This window comes from Geospiza fortis, unplaced genomic scaffold (genome assembly GCF_000277835.1).
Source record: "Geospiza fortis unplaced genomic scaffold, GeoFor_1.0 scaffold40, whole genome shotgun sequence".
NCBI classification, from domain to species: Eukaryota; Metazoa; Chordata; class Aves; order Passeriformes; family Thraupidae; genus Geospiza; species Geospiza fortis.
In genome coordinates, this window is record NW_005054297.1 from 23,053,691 (window position 1) to 23,068,618 (window position 14,928).

At 34.8% G+C, this 14,928-nt stretch overlaps 1 protein-coding gene across 1 annotated transcript in view; it reads right to left on the bottom strand.

The window, feature by feature from the left end:
- GALNTL6 (polypeptide N-acetylgalactosaminyltransferase like 6) overlaps positions 1-14,928 on the bottom strand; it is a 273,134-nt gene that overhangs the window by 124,556 nt on the left and 133,650 nt on the right. The gene's annotated exons all lie outside the window — the stretch shown is intronic.

Here is a 14,928-nt window from a genome sequence, read left to right on the forward strand (position 1 = left end):
TAAGATCTCAGGCTATATGATAGACCCTTACTTTTCTGGTGAAAGGGTAAAACAGGTACCTTTCTCTAATCTTTCGCCCTCTTGATGACAGATTTTTAATTAGGGCATTTTCTATGCTAAATCACTTTCATGGATAATCCTTCTATTTTTGCCTAGGGTGCCTGAATAATAGCAAAATCAAGAACACAATTTTTAGAATTGTCAAAGATGAGCTTGATCTTGCCACACTTACCAGACCATGAGATAAACACAGAGAGGAAAGTGACTTGCTCAACAATAGGCAGCAGCTGCACAAAGTTCAGAGGCAAAATTTAATCCAGAGCTCACTGGACAAAATTCACTATTTTCTCATCATAAGGCAACAATATCTCTAAAAAAGTCCTAGTTCATCAAAATATTTACTATTTAATATAGAATATGTCAGTGTTACAGAAATCTTGTTAATAACCAAGATGAATTACAAGGACTCGGATTCTGAGTAAAACAGCTTGAGAACAGTTGTAACAGAAAGCTAAAGAAGCTTCCCAAAGAGCAAATAACATTCTGGTGTTATGTGCTGAAATTAGAAAAGATTTCTGTGGAACAGAAAAGAGAGAGGATGAAAAAAAAAATAGCAGAATGATACAGTTATCACTCAAAACAGAGACAGGGTCGTAAACATTGTGTGAACTCTGACACTTCGAGGGGAGATTTAAATAATAATGAAACGATAAACACTGGATTTTGCATTCAATAAAATACATGATGCAAAATATTTATGTTTAGAAATTGTCTACGAAGCAGAGCAGACAATCCTTGTAAATGATCCTGTGGTAATAATTAACATACATCAAATGTGGCACTACTAAGATGCTGAGGTGTTTTTATGTAAATAGATGAAAATACAATATAATGATAAAATAAAATTAATGCTGGGTTTTCCCCTTCTTTTTTGTTTTCAATCTCCATAAACTTTTATTATTGCAGATAAGTACAATCTATTCTCCTCAACTACATACAGTGTGGCTGAGGGATCCTATCCTCATGGAAACACTGGGCTAAAATGACTATGGGAATAACACCACCATAGCCAGTACTAGGCAAGTTCAAGGAACAAGCCTGAAAGCACTTCAGGCTTTTTAATGGTTTTTATACAATAATCTATAGCCAAGATACCTAATACTTTGAAGCAAAAACATTTTCAGTGAACCTGAGTGGAGATGCCTGAGTGGCAGATGATCAGTTATTTCCAAATACACTGCCAAAGTAAGATCACAAATTTTTATATTATTTTCAAGCATTTTCTGTTGATCTTATGGGCCCTACTTTATGTCTGTCTTGAGTATAGTAACAAGACCTTCCAACCTTGCACACAATTCTCCCTCTTTAACTGATGCCAAAACGAGTACATCCGTTTCTAATTTATCAAGTGTTTAACTCCTCTTACTGCATGCTTGATGGAATCATAAAAAAAAACCACCCCAGAGTATAAAAGTGGAATCTTTAAATGTGCAATTTTTTCTACTAAGCTATTATTATCACTTCCATGGATGATTTCATCAAACCCTACAGAAGAGTTTAAAAGGCAAACCAGGAAGATTGATTGGTAAACAGGAGTTTCCAGCTACGGGCTCATTATTCTTTATATTCCAACCCTGAACTGGCCTTTAAAAGACAAATTTCTACTCTGCTGTGTAGTTTCTGCACCATGGCCCCATGATTAATTATCAGGCGCCACATGCAAAATCCACTATGATGGATTGTCTGCTCACATCAGCATAATTACTAACCACAGTCATTGACAGTCCTTGCTAGTGGAGCAACCAACCAGTAGGATTGAGAGGTGGATGAAAATACTTTGTAAGAAAGGGCAAAGAAATGCAATTAGGTAAAGGAAGACATAAGAATGGCATAATCCCTCAGCTTTAGGGAACAACTGATAGCTGACAGCAGAGTGAATAATTCACAACAAATCATTTAGGAAATGCAGCTTCTTTAGATGCTGAGTCTGTAGACTCTATACACTTAGACTCCAATACTCAGAATTTAAGTGTTGCTTAATAATTTCTAAAAATCATGTCTCTTTTTATGATCCTTGATGGAATGACTTATGGTTATAATTGTAAACACACTTGAAAACTTTGAAACCTAGAAACTTCTACATTGACCATGCTGTTTCTTAGGATGACAAAGAAAAATGGGATTCTGAACCATGATACACTGTAAAACTTATGAGCATTACTTTATATTTAGGCTGAAGCTTCATTCTCAGAATTTAAAACTGAAGTCAGCAGGTGAACAAGAGAACACCTTTTGATGGGCTTAGACACCATCTACTATTTCACCCTTCAGTAGGCTAGAACAAATTCAGTCACACAAAGCATGTTCTTATAAGCCTGACATCTAAAGGGAATGCTTTATGGAAGAGATAGCCAGGAGCATTCAGCTCTACAATCTGCTATAACCAGAAAACAAAAGTAGGCATATATGTTTTCACCTAATAAATTGGCCTTTTGAAGAATCACCTTTTTATTCTCCTATAGTGAGAAGGAGAATTTTTTTAAATGGAATTATGAATAATCATGGTCAAATGAAAATGCTGGTGGTCTAGAAGAAAAATTCTCTGGCAGGAAAAGCTGTTACATGGATGTTATTTTGTAATAGTTCAGTCTTAGGTCATAAATTGAAACTAAATCACATGTGAGTGACAGGCTAAAATGAGATAAATTCTAAAGAAAAAGATAAAAGATGTCTTCAGGCAGTTTTCTTGTAGCATTAAGAACAACTTGTACTTGGTTAAAAAGGGGACTTGCCATTCAAGGACCCAACTGCTCTCAACTGGTTCAATCAGGAGTAAGAACTCTAAGTGCTCCCTACTTAGATAAGTGCTTCCTACATCATAGGCAACATCTTTAGTAGCTATACTGTATTCTTGTACTTTTTCACTAATAACTGCAGATGCATAATTACAAAATGAAATTACACATACAGAAATTCGTACCATCTCCTCTAAGGTATTTATTTGCTATCTAATGAAGTTGGTAAAAAGGAACAAAAAGGAGTTTTCTATTGCTGTTGCTGTTTTATAAACTAAAGATATTAATGGAAGAGTTTTCCATTTTTATAAAATAAATGACAGCACTATCTGAGTGGTGAATCAGCATGATAAAGCTTGAGGACAGTGCCAGCTTGAAACTGCTCAGAACCATTCTGAATATTGCATTGCAAAAAGCATACATCTCATTAATTCTTAATAAAATTATACTGTGAAACTTTACTCTGAACCCCCACCTTTTCTTTATCAATATCTACTCAATAGGCACATACTCAGCCAGGAAAAAACTTGTAATTACTATTCCTACAGTAAAGATGGAGAGGTTGTGCAAGTTCTAAACCAGAGGGCTACACCGGCAGAAACATGGCAGTGTTTCTGCAAAACAAGAAACATATAGAATCCAAATACCAGCCACCTCACAAGAAATGTTAAACTTCATTAATTAAATAACCTCTCTTCTAATGACTGAAACTTCTCTATTATTAATACATCTTAGATAAAATTTCTCTAGTGCAAGTAATTTGACATGTTTTATGATGATCTTTGACTTTTAGAGGACCAAATCCTATGTATTTTTTCTATTCCAAGACTACAAGTTCAGTTTCACAGCCATCAGGCATTGGAGGAAAAATTCCAGAGAAACACAAAAGCCCTTCAAAGAAGTGAGTGGGCTGTATGCATCTTTTAATACAAATTTAATCAAACCACAAAGTCACTGACTGAGGTCCTGTAAGCATATTCTCCTACAGATATGCTGTCTGTAGCCTTCATTCTTATTGTCAAAAACCTTCATAAACGTGCCAAGGAATACATTATTGAAGATTTAACTGCATAAAAAATACAATATAAATACTGTATAAAAATACATACTCGTTTTATGTATTATTGCCAATATAATTCACACTATTCTTGTCTATTTAGGAAAGGAAGCAATTTAGGTTTCAAAAACAACAAAAAAATGAGTTCAATATTCTTTTCTTTATCAGCTTAGACGCATCATAGCAAGAGATTCACTAGAACTTATCAAATTAAAATTTTTACAATTATTAATATTTCAATTAAAAAGTTACAATTTTTAATATTTCAATTATTGCTACTTGAGTTACTGCTCTAATAACATTATAACCCAATATGGCCAGATAATTTAAAAAGCAACCATTACCATGAAGGGAGATTCAATTGATGATGTCAAGCTACAGAAGTTTTCTGAGCTTAAGAAGAGCAGTAATCACATATGACATGAGCTAGTACAAACTCACTATGCAGAAAACCACAAACACCTACAATTTTAATTCCTATGTTTAACAATGGTATACAGAGTAAGACTCCCTCTTTATGCTGATTGTCTTTCATTTTCCATTTTTCCATGTCTGTCCCCTCTCTTTTTAGAAATGGATAAAAATATGTCTCCCTTACAAGATTCTTTAAAGATCTTTAGAAAGTTTCATAATAACATCTAAACCAAAGAATTTTATATACATGATGTCCCATTAAAGCTGTACATGAGCAGAGAGGAAATTCCTAATTATATTTCTGGGCTAAGTGAAAAGGCCAGAAACAATGTTCAAAGTTAACTGCTTTGTCTGCAGACTGAACCACTTTTCTTTGAAGACTCCTAGAGACTGATTTAAGTCAATAAAAACTTCTTTAAGCACAAGCAGCAGGTCAGAATTTTTAAACCAATATACGATCATACCACCTTACACAGCAGAAATGTCACATAATTTTATCTTAATAATTATATTCTTACTAAAATTGAACCTTAAGCCACTTGAAATGCGAGATTTAATTTTTTTACTCTAAATTGTAGTACCTCAATTATCAGTTTAAAATTACAAGTGGAATGGCTATAAAGCTGCACAGGCTTTACCTGAAGTAAAAGAACCTTCTACATTAAAAAGTACTTGCATCCATGTAGAGGAATAAAAAACCTTAAAATAAATTTTTAATGTAATGACTTGTTAACCATGCCTTTATATTCAGGCCAAGAGGAGACACATGCAACCCATTAGCTTAATTTCTATTATATGCTGTCAAGGAAAGCACCTATCCCTGCAACCACCTGGAAACAATTTTCCATGTAAATCTAGTCAAGAGCCAATTCAGGAAGCACCATATGATGGACAGCCCAGACTAAACAAGAGGTTTTAAGGGAGCCAGCGTTGACTTCAGGGAGAGCAGTGGAGAAAGCTGTTTTTTCCCAGACTGGAAGAAGTGCCCAGCAGTTTTTTTAACTTCCAGCTACATTTGTAGCTGTGAAAACTATTTTAACAATGGTGGTCAAATCTCACACTTCAGTATTGAAAATTATTACTTAATGGTCAGAAATAATTCCTCTCTCAATCATTCTAATAATACTTGTGGACTAAAGGAATGTGTTGCAGGACTTGACAGTATTTCTTCTCTATAATTTAAAATAATGTACTTTTTATTTTTTTTCATGACAGATAATTTAGATTTGCTTAGAAAAGTAAAGTGTCTGATCCTCTGCATTTCAGCATACCTGAAATCCTGTGGCTTCATAAGTATGTCCCAATTTTTGAACTTATATGCAGCAGCTGAACACTGTGAGATTCCTCAGTTTAGTTCTATTAACTTCCTTGTTTGGTATTACAGAAAGATTTTGATGAATACCTTAAAACTAGAGGAATTTGATATTTTAGAAATATAAAGGCAATCAATAATGCCTTTGCCCCCTGCCCCCTTTTTTTTTCACCCTTTTTTTTTTTTTTGCCTCTCTCATTTTATATTTTCTCCAAAGTTAATCCATGGATAATAAAGAGTGAAGGAAATGTGTCTGCAAAGGCACTAGATTGCTATGAGAAAAAGAATGCATGGGGATATGAATTAAAATCTCTTTAAAAACAAATTTCATCAGTTTGACTTGGATGGCACTCACAGTAGCAGTTACTCCATAATGTTTCCTTAAAATATAAAGAAAAACAAATAAATAATCTGTTTTATAATTCCTACAAATCTTCCTCTAATTACAAGATAGGGATTAAGGAAAAAAAAAGAAACTCAGTGCTGCAGCATTTGAAGTTTGCTTAAACGCTTTAAAAGTTGTATTCATCTATTCTCTCTTTACAGATATAGGTAATAGTTTCCTTATTTAAAAACATTACATTAACATTATTACTATTATATAGCATCCAAAACTGGAGTAGAGAGAGCTGTTTAAGTTTGCATGGAATAGATGAAGAATGTGTGGTTAACAGAAGCAATGTGCTTCCTAATTAGGTACTACAAAGAGGCATTATGGTAATGCTCTATCTATGACTTGACCTTCACTTGGCAATAAAGTGATAAAAAGAATTCAACAATCAGAGGCAGTAGGGGAAAAGACACATAGGAAGAAATGGCACAAGTAAGACATGAAACCCAACTTATCTCTCTGGTGTGGCAGATTTTTTTTTTCCTGTGGTCCCTAATTTTCAGGGTCTCAAAAGGTCTCAGATTTAGCCTTTATAATTTCATGAGACTTCCAAACCCCAGCATAATAAAATTTGGTTTTTTTGTCTGTTACATGGTAAGAGAAACCTACTGTTAAATAGACCTACAAGTTAAATAGAAGTTTAAATAAACATACACATTCAAAAGTAAATGCACAGCCACAAATATATCCTTTTAGGTAGGTATGGTTACATACTATGTAAGATAATATACAGCTATATTCCACATGTAATTATGTAATATACATGTATACCTTTATATATGTGTGTGTGTGCATACAATTAAATATAGAGTCTGCAAGGCTAATCAATGCTTACACACAGGTCATCATAAAAGGAGGAGTTCAAGGGTTTATTCAGTTTTGTCTTATTGGAAAGACCTGGTTTTTGCTCCACTAATGCCTCAGACCAGCACAAGCACACCACTATTAGCTCTGCTTGTAAGAAAAGCCATGAAATCTGCCTACTTTGTGGAAAAGAAAGGCTTTAAAACTCTGTCCATCTTCAAACTCTCTTAGTCAGCTACAAATTTTCAGAGAACACTTCAAAGAACACGTTAGGAATTACAGGCTCCAGTAACAAATTATGAGAATGTATAGTTGAAGGACAGTTCACCAGGATAAATACAGAAAAAGCATGACTCCAGCAAAAGGAAATTCTTCCCTGCTAAAAATTTGTAGCTAAGGGTGGGTCTAGTTGATATAGTCCACTTGGACTTCCACAATGTTTTTGAGGAATTTACTAAGCCACAGCCTAAGATGAAAAACCTGACACGTATAAATATGCTGAAATACATGCTGTAAAGGGCAAAATAAAAACCGTATTTCTTACAGGAGACTGGCAGTGAAGTTTTGCCATACTGTGTCCTAGAACCTATACCATTCCTTATATTAAAGAAGAGCCTAAAAACCAGGGGCTGAAATGCACGGTGACATTAGTTTGCTGATGATAAAGTCAATGGTTAGCCGTGAAGAATCCCAGAAGAATCTGTAAGAGGAGTTTGGGCAATACTTGGGCCAGTGAACCATCCCCTATCTGCTGCAGCAAAAGTCTGAAAGCCAGTGTTATATATATTTGAAAAACACCTTTTAAAAAAGTGTCTATGAAAAACCTATCATTTCTTCTCCTGTAGCAGTATTCTCCCAGAAGTAAATTTAAATGCTCTTTTCACTGAGGTGGCAGTTGGAAAATAGCCCTTTTGTCAAATGAATGGGAGGTTTTCCTTCATCAGGATTTTGCCCCGTCTGATTCTCCATGTATAAAACTAAGAAAAATACTAAAAGTGATGGTTGCTTAAGTTTATAGAAATTTAGATAATAAATTATTAGTGTCTAAATGTAAGTCAATAATACAACTTGGTTGAAAAACAAAGATTTCTCATATTCATTAGATTAAGACATGATTGCTGCTTATGATTATATTTAGAGTTTTCCCTTTGGTGGCACTCAATCTATATTCTTTTTTTGTAAATCTGACTGTACAATGAGTCAATGTTTGCACGTGTCAGTGCCCATAATATGTCCACAGTATTTGTCAGTATGTCCATACTAACTGAACAGCTCTGGGAAATACTGTAATGACTGAATAAAATCCCTACACTGAGCTTCTAATAGTTTCTTGTGCATCTTCCTTTACTGATGTGACTGTTTTGAAAATATATTGTTGCTTTCGTTTCATAAGCAGCAACTGGAGTTGCAAATGGAGGATTTTATGAAGTCTTTCAATAAAGGAAACAGTTGCAGTAAACATATATAATTACACTGAATTTAATGTGTTAATAAAAATTAAACTAATTTGTTTAGGGGCAACCAAGACAAATACAGAAAAATTAACTCAGTTTCAAGTTCTTTTTATTGAAGAATTTGGTCTTTAAGATACAAGCAAACATATGCTGACTGTGTAAGATAAGCTCTGAAAAGACAAAAACCAAGTTAAGCTTTACTTTATAAGTAAAGCGTTTGATGTAACTGTCAAAATTTTGTAAACAAAAATTGCATAAAAAAGGCAAAACTAGGTCCTTTACAAGACAAAATCATGCCTTTGGAGCATAATAAATAGAAAAATTACTTGTTATTAATTAAAGAGAATGATACCAAAGTTCCAGAGTAAGATCCAGCTACTGCAAACGTGCTCCGTGTGTTGGCAGCGTTTTTAAGGGCAGCAGTAATTTAGAAGATGGAAAGGATGTTATAATAAGGAAATTAAGTCCTATTCTATCTCCAGGGACTCACTGCCACCATCAGAAAAGCGAGAGTTATGGATTGGATTTATAAGACACGGACATGCTCCGTATAGATCATAAAACTAATTGTGAATTGCACAGAAATAAAGACAAGGAAACTCATTGCTTTCATCTCATGGGCAACTAAGTAGACAGAAATAGCATCTTTAAGCTATAAAACATGCTTAATCTGCACAAACCAACGGACCTGAAGAAGAAAATAGGAGCAACAGAAAAAAAAAGCCACTGATAAGCAACCTATATTACTACATATGTCTGTGTAATTTCTGCTTTACATCATTGCTTGAAATGAATGAGCTGTTTGACAGTTTTTGAAAGAGCAAGGACTGAAGAGCAAGGGGAGTAGAAAATCATGGAGGCTGTTAACAGTTAAAATGTGTTTTCATATCCACTCTTTCTAAACCACCATAACATCTCCATTTGTAAAAACCAGCCAATAGCTGCTTCTCTGTCACATAATAAATGTACACACACAGATAATGGAATGTGAATTGGCTGGATTATCTTCTGCCTGAAATTATGTAGATACAAACTAAAGTCTACACTTATCTTCAGAGATAAAAAAAGGTCATCAGAAAGATGAGCACTTCCCTGCCTTATTCTAGGTTAAAGAACATGTACTGTACACTAGATTCTTAGAACTGTCATTTAAGTTTATGATTCCTTAACAGGCAAACTAATAGTACAAACTTTAACATACTACTTTTAAACAGTGCAGTACAGCATTAAACAGGCAAAACTAAGCTCTTGCAGGCTATCATTATGATAAAAGCCAATTAAATTAATCAGAATCAAAAGAGAGAAAGCACTTTCCCTCATTTGTAATTTGGAAAGTGAAAAGCCCACTGGGATACACATTTTTCATAATTTCAGATCACGCTTGACCTCACCTCTTTTGTTTAACGAAGCCTATTAATCAAATACATCCCAGAGGTGACTAATGATCTTCCAGAATTCTAATAGAAGCAGAAAGTCAAGGACAGAACAAATTGATCCACATCACCCACCTTATTAAGTTTACAATGCTGACAATGCTTCCCCTGTTTTACTCAGAATTCTAGCCCACACAGTTATTTTAAGACTACTGCTCAAGATCTCAAGACTAAAACAATTTGACACAGTACCTCTCAAAGGACCAATCACAGATTTTTGTCTCTTTAAAATCTATATTGCAGATTCTTTCATTCAGGTACAAAGTTAAGGGGCAGCTAAAGTTACTTTGATAAACTTCCCTGAAACACATAAGTAGCTTTACATTGAAGGACCATTTCAGACTATTATCCCAATGCACTTTTTAGAAATAATGTACATCAACTTTTTTACATACTTTTGTTCAAATAAATGAAGGAAAAATGAAGCTTACATCATATTCAGTTCTCATTCTTCAAAAGTTTAAGCGGAATTTTTTTGCTCATTACATCAATATGTTGAAAAGACATGCTAAAAATGCAGCTTAAAAAAAAAAAGTGCCAAAGAGGACAGACTAATAAATAGCATTTCTGTTCTTCATGGGCCTCACAAAACAGCAGACAGATTTTTCCAAAAAGACAAAAATTGGAAATAATGTTTTGCATATGGGAATGGCCATAATGTTTACCCAATGTTTTGCAGATCTCTGATTAAGAGGATTATAACATCATTTGTTGACATAGGTAGGTCAAACCAAACCTACCAACTCAATTTCAACCCAACACAAACAGTGATAGGAGACGGAAGTTCCGCCTTGGAGCACCAGTGCTTAAATAATATACTGCCCTATTACAGAAGAAATTTGAAGAAGGAGAAGGAAGCATTGCCCTTCTGCATCAAGGGATGAATGCCCACCCATGACATCACAGAGATTACTTAAAGAGTTAAACTGTCCCCTTAATCACCTCACACTGTGTTTTCCCTCTTATAAAAAAAAAAAGTATATATTAAAGAAATAAACAGCATTTGGGGTAGAAATAGGAGGTGATTCTGCTATTAGAATATATAGAGAGTATTTCTTTTACCGCTGAACAACACACCTGTCATACAAATGGCACAATATTCTCATTCAGGAATCTATGTGCATATCTGCTGTTAATATTGTGTCATGTCTGTCAGAACGATGATGCCATGAACATCAAAAAATGAAAGACTCAATTCAATAAGTACTGAAAACCTGTTGTGGTGAAATATCCATCATTATTCATGTTTTAGATAGCAAGCAGAAGAATGGAAAAGCAACAAAATAGAGACCTCTAAAATTCTGTGATTTTTCACAAAAGTAAAAGAAGACAGAACAATTAGAGATTTACTGCATGCTTTACTGGTTGTATGGAAAAAATTATTAACAGAGGACATAAAACTACAAAGAGTACATAAAAAGGAGTGAGAATAATATTGCTTTAAGAAAATTACTTTAAAATTATTTAGTTCCAAATTATGCCTTTATTTAAATTGAAGACATGAAAAGTAGTATGAAAGAAAACCTCAAGAACACTATGACTGCACCAAAGCATAAAGAAAAGTGAGAGATTATCTTTGTTCAGAGCCCCATTAGCCAAAAGTTCCTGATATCTGGGTATGAATTTCCTTCCTACTTCCCCACTGCTCCTGGGAAGGGCCTTAATGCCTATATATATACAGCACATAATCCCATGCTGGAGGTGAAAAAGACTGCTTAGCTGAGTATTTAAGAGAATAGTCATAGTTCTACTCCCTGGCCTCCCTTTGCTAAAATCAGAATTGAAACTAGCAATTGAAACTTAGCAGTAAGAGCATCAGAGGATGTTCTTACTCATCTTTCAAAAATAAATTGAAACATTAAAACTTTGTCTACAAGATAGCTTAATTCTCTACTACATCACGGATACATCTTTCAAATAGAAAAGCTCTATGTAAAACCATTGGTTTGGCATTGAAATTCAGAAGCACTTCAAGACCAGAAAGTTTGAAAACAATTGATCAAGTACACAGAAGTTGTCAGAATTGTGAGTAGTGAGAGGTAGTGGACCTGAATTACTTTTAATTTTACTGAAGGAAAAAATAAAATAATAATTTTTCTAATCAGACATCAGATGTCTGAAAACTGTTACAATAGAGAAAAAGAGTTGTTGAAATGATACATAAAACTTTATAAAATAATCTATTATAGCTGACTATCATTTGAAGAATCATTTTGCTCATCTGGAAGAAAAGTTGATTTGAGACAGCCAGCATGGCTTCACCAAGGGCAAGTCCTGCCTGACCAACTCAGTGGCCTTCTGGGCTGGTGTGACTCCATCAGTGGTCAGGGCTACAGATGTCACTGATATGAACTTCTGTAAAGGCACGGTCACCCCTACCATCCTTCTTTCTAAATCTGAGAGAGGAGAATTTGATGGGTGGGCTGTTAGGTGGATAAGGAATTGGTTGGACAACTGCATCCAGACAGTAATGCTCAACAGTGCAGGGTCACGATGGACACAAGAGACAAGCAAAGTCTCTCCGGGTCCCAACTGGAACTAGTGTTAATTAGTATCTTCATAAATGACATAAATGAAGGGCTCAGGTTTCACTTTATAATTATGATACTATTTTTGCCATAGAATTGGCTACTCACTGAAACTTTTTGCTTTATATACTTATATTTTGTTGCCTTTTGCTCTCCAGTTTTTCCCCACAATGATTAGCGATTCGGAGTCATCATCTTTGAACATATTTCAAAACTTTCTGACAGTCCTGGGCAACTTACTCTAGTTGTCCCTGCCTCATTTTGGACAAGATGACCTCCAGAGGTCCCTCCCAACCTCCACCATTTTCTGAGTTTGTAATGGCTTTGCAGAGAACCAGGCTGCAAATGTAAGCTCATTCAGAGCAGGAACATTTCATGATGTGAACCAAATCACGATCAAGTGGGATGACAGGGAGATTTTCTTTAAAAGCGGATACCTGCTTCAATTTAAACAGTATTGAAGAGGCCTCCACAGCACTAAAAGGTAGAAAAATAGTTGATATTTGCTGAGCCATACCTCATATTTTTCTGAAATGACTTGCTGATGAGTATGGCATTTTACATTACTCTGCAAACTACCAAATTTTCCCCCTGCATTGAACAGAAAGGTTTGTAGTCTAAATATAGGAGAAAAATTTATAAAGCCAGGGCAGATAAAACTAACCACTGTGATCTGAAAAAATTTAATACTGAATCTAAGTCCCATTTCACTACATTTCAGGAGGATGTTCATCATGCTTATAACAGGGCTAGGTTGCTTGCCTATCTCAGGACCCTGTGAAGAAGAACATAAAGATGACTAGATAATGATCCAGGCAAAGAGCTCAAAACAGAACTATATTTTACCTTCTTAGAGAAAAATGACTTAGCTGTCAAGTTATGTATAAGATAATCCACCCGTAGAACCAAGCACTATGCAAGCAATATTAATCTGCCCTGAAATGTTCCAAGTGGACCTGGCTGAAAATCACTGAGCAAGGCAGCGGGGCTCAGCAAGGTCCCATTGGTTTGTGCAGTGCAACAGCACTGGGACATCCGGAAGAGATGTGTTTCTGAAAGAGAAGCACTCTGGGCTGGTCTGTAACACTTCTGTTAGCAACTAAGTTACTGTCACAGTCTGAAGTAAAGTTCTGCCCACTAAAGGTTTTATTAGGCTTAAAAACTTCAATAGATACTGAATGCATTGATTGGAAAGTTCTATATGCCTCTATCTTTGCTATCAGTTCAATAAGTAAAAATCAATCCTGCATCCAACTTAGAGCTGATCAAATTAAGGTGTACAAATAATCAATTCATTACACGTTACAGCAATTATTCCTATGCCAGGTAAGCTACTAAGTGGAAACTTGCAAACTAAGTGAAATCCATTAAAAAATACTTTCCATAATTTCAAAAAACCAACATCTGGTTCCTCCAACATGATAAAACAGTTCTTTCTGTATTATTCAAAGCACAGGTAACCCATATTTAATTATGACAGCCCAGCCGTCCTGGGCTGTTCGTGATTCCTGAAGCATTCCTCTAGAGAATAATGAAATCCAGCATGATTGATGATTTAAATTAACCCAAGTAAACTGATAACAAGTATTTTAATTTTTGAGAAAATTATGTCAGAAGCTACGCTATGGTAATTTTCTATAATGCATTTTTTAGAATTGAATGAAAAGTAATCAAGTTACAATAAAGACAACTGAATAGGAATGTGTACAGAACTAAAGTAGTGCCACCTCCAATTAATGTCCCCTGGTAGCAAATCTGTTAGTTTAGTAACTGGGATTCAGGAGGATGCAAACGAATACGACTCTGGGAACAATGACTACAACTGGCAATATTTATATAACTAGTGTTTTCATTTATATTACTGAACAACAAAGATTCATTAGCAAATCCACTTGGAATCTTTACTAAAGCCTATAAAAAAGCATCAAGCGTTTTATGGCCCATGTCATCAGTGAAAGTTCACTAAATAGTATGAAATTAACACAAAGAATTTACATGTCCTCATCAGAACATCACAGGCTGGCTTCATAAAATATTCTAACCTGCCAATAATGATCACCTTACCACTACTAAACAGCACACCCAGCCCTTGCAGCCTGCCCAGGCTTTCAGCCTCCACTATCTCCATGAAACCTAACTGAACTTAACCACATGAATTTTTCCCTGACACTGTTTTTTATCTGTCACATATTTTTATTGTCTGTATATCTACTGATAAAAATAAAACAACCTTCTTTCCCCATCACTTTACTTGTGTATCTTTACATTGTGGGGTTTGTTTTTTGGAGGGGGTTGGATGTGAAAAGTAAAATTTGACTGACCTCAATGCTTGGGGGCTTTGTTAACTTCACTTACAGAGGTACAGCAATTATTCATTACAAAAATTCCATTCAAATCCACTGGAATCCATTGAAAAAATCCACTGTTCCAATAGCTATGTAATCAAGTTATGGATTTTTCTTCCCAGTGGCTAAATTATATATAATATTGTAATAGGGTGACATTTTGGTGTTCAAAACACATAGAAGACTTCTGAACTCACAAATGCTTTTCATCTTGTGAGATCAAATGATCCCTTTATCCTTCATCACATTTTCTCAGCAGTAGAATTTAATGCTGTTAACCCTAAACAAAGGATTTACAATGCAAAAGAGGAAAAAATGGGAAGTTGATCTGAGGAATTTCCATTATAAATGAAACAACTGTCATAAGTGAAGGGAAATCATACAAGTTCTCTCTA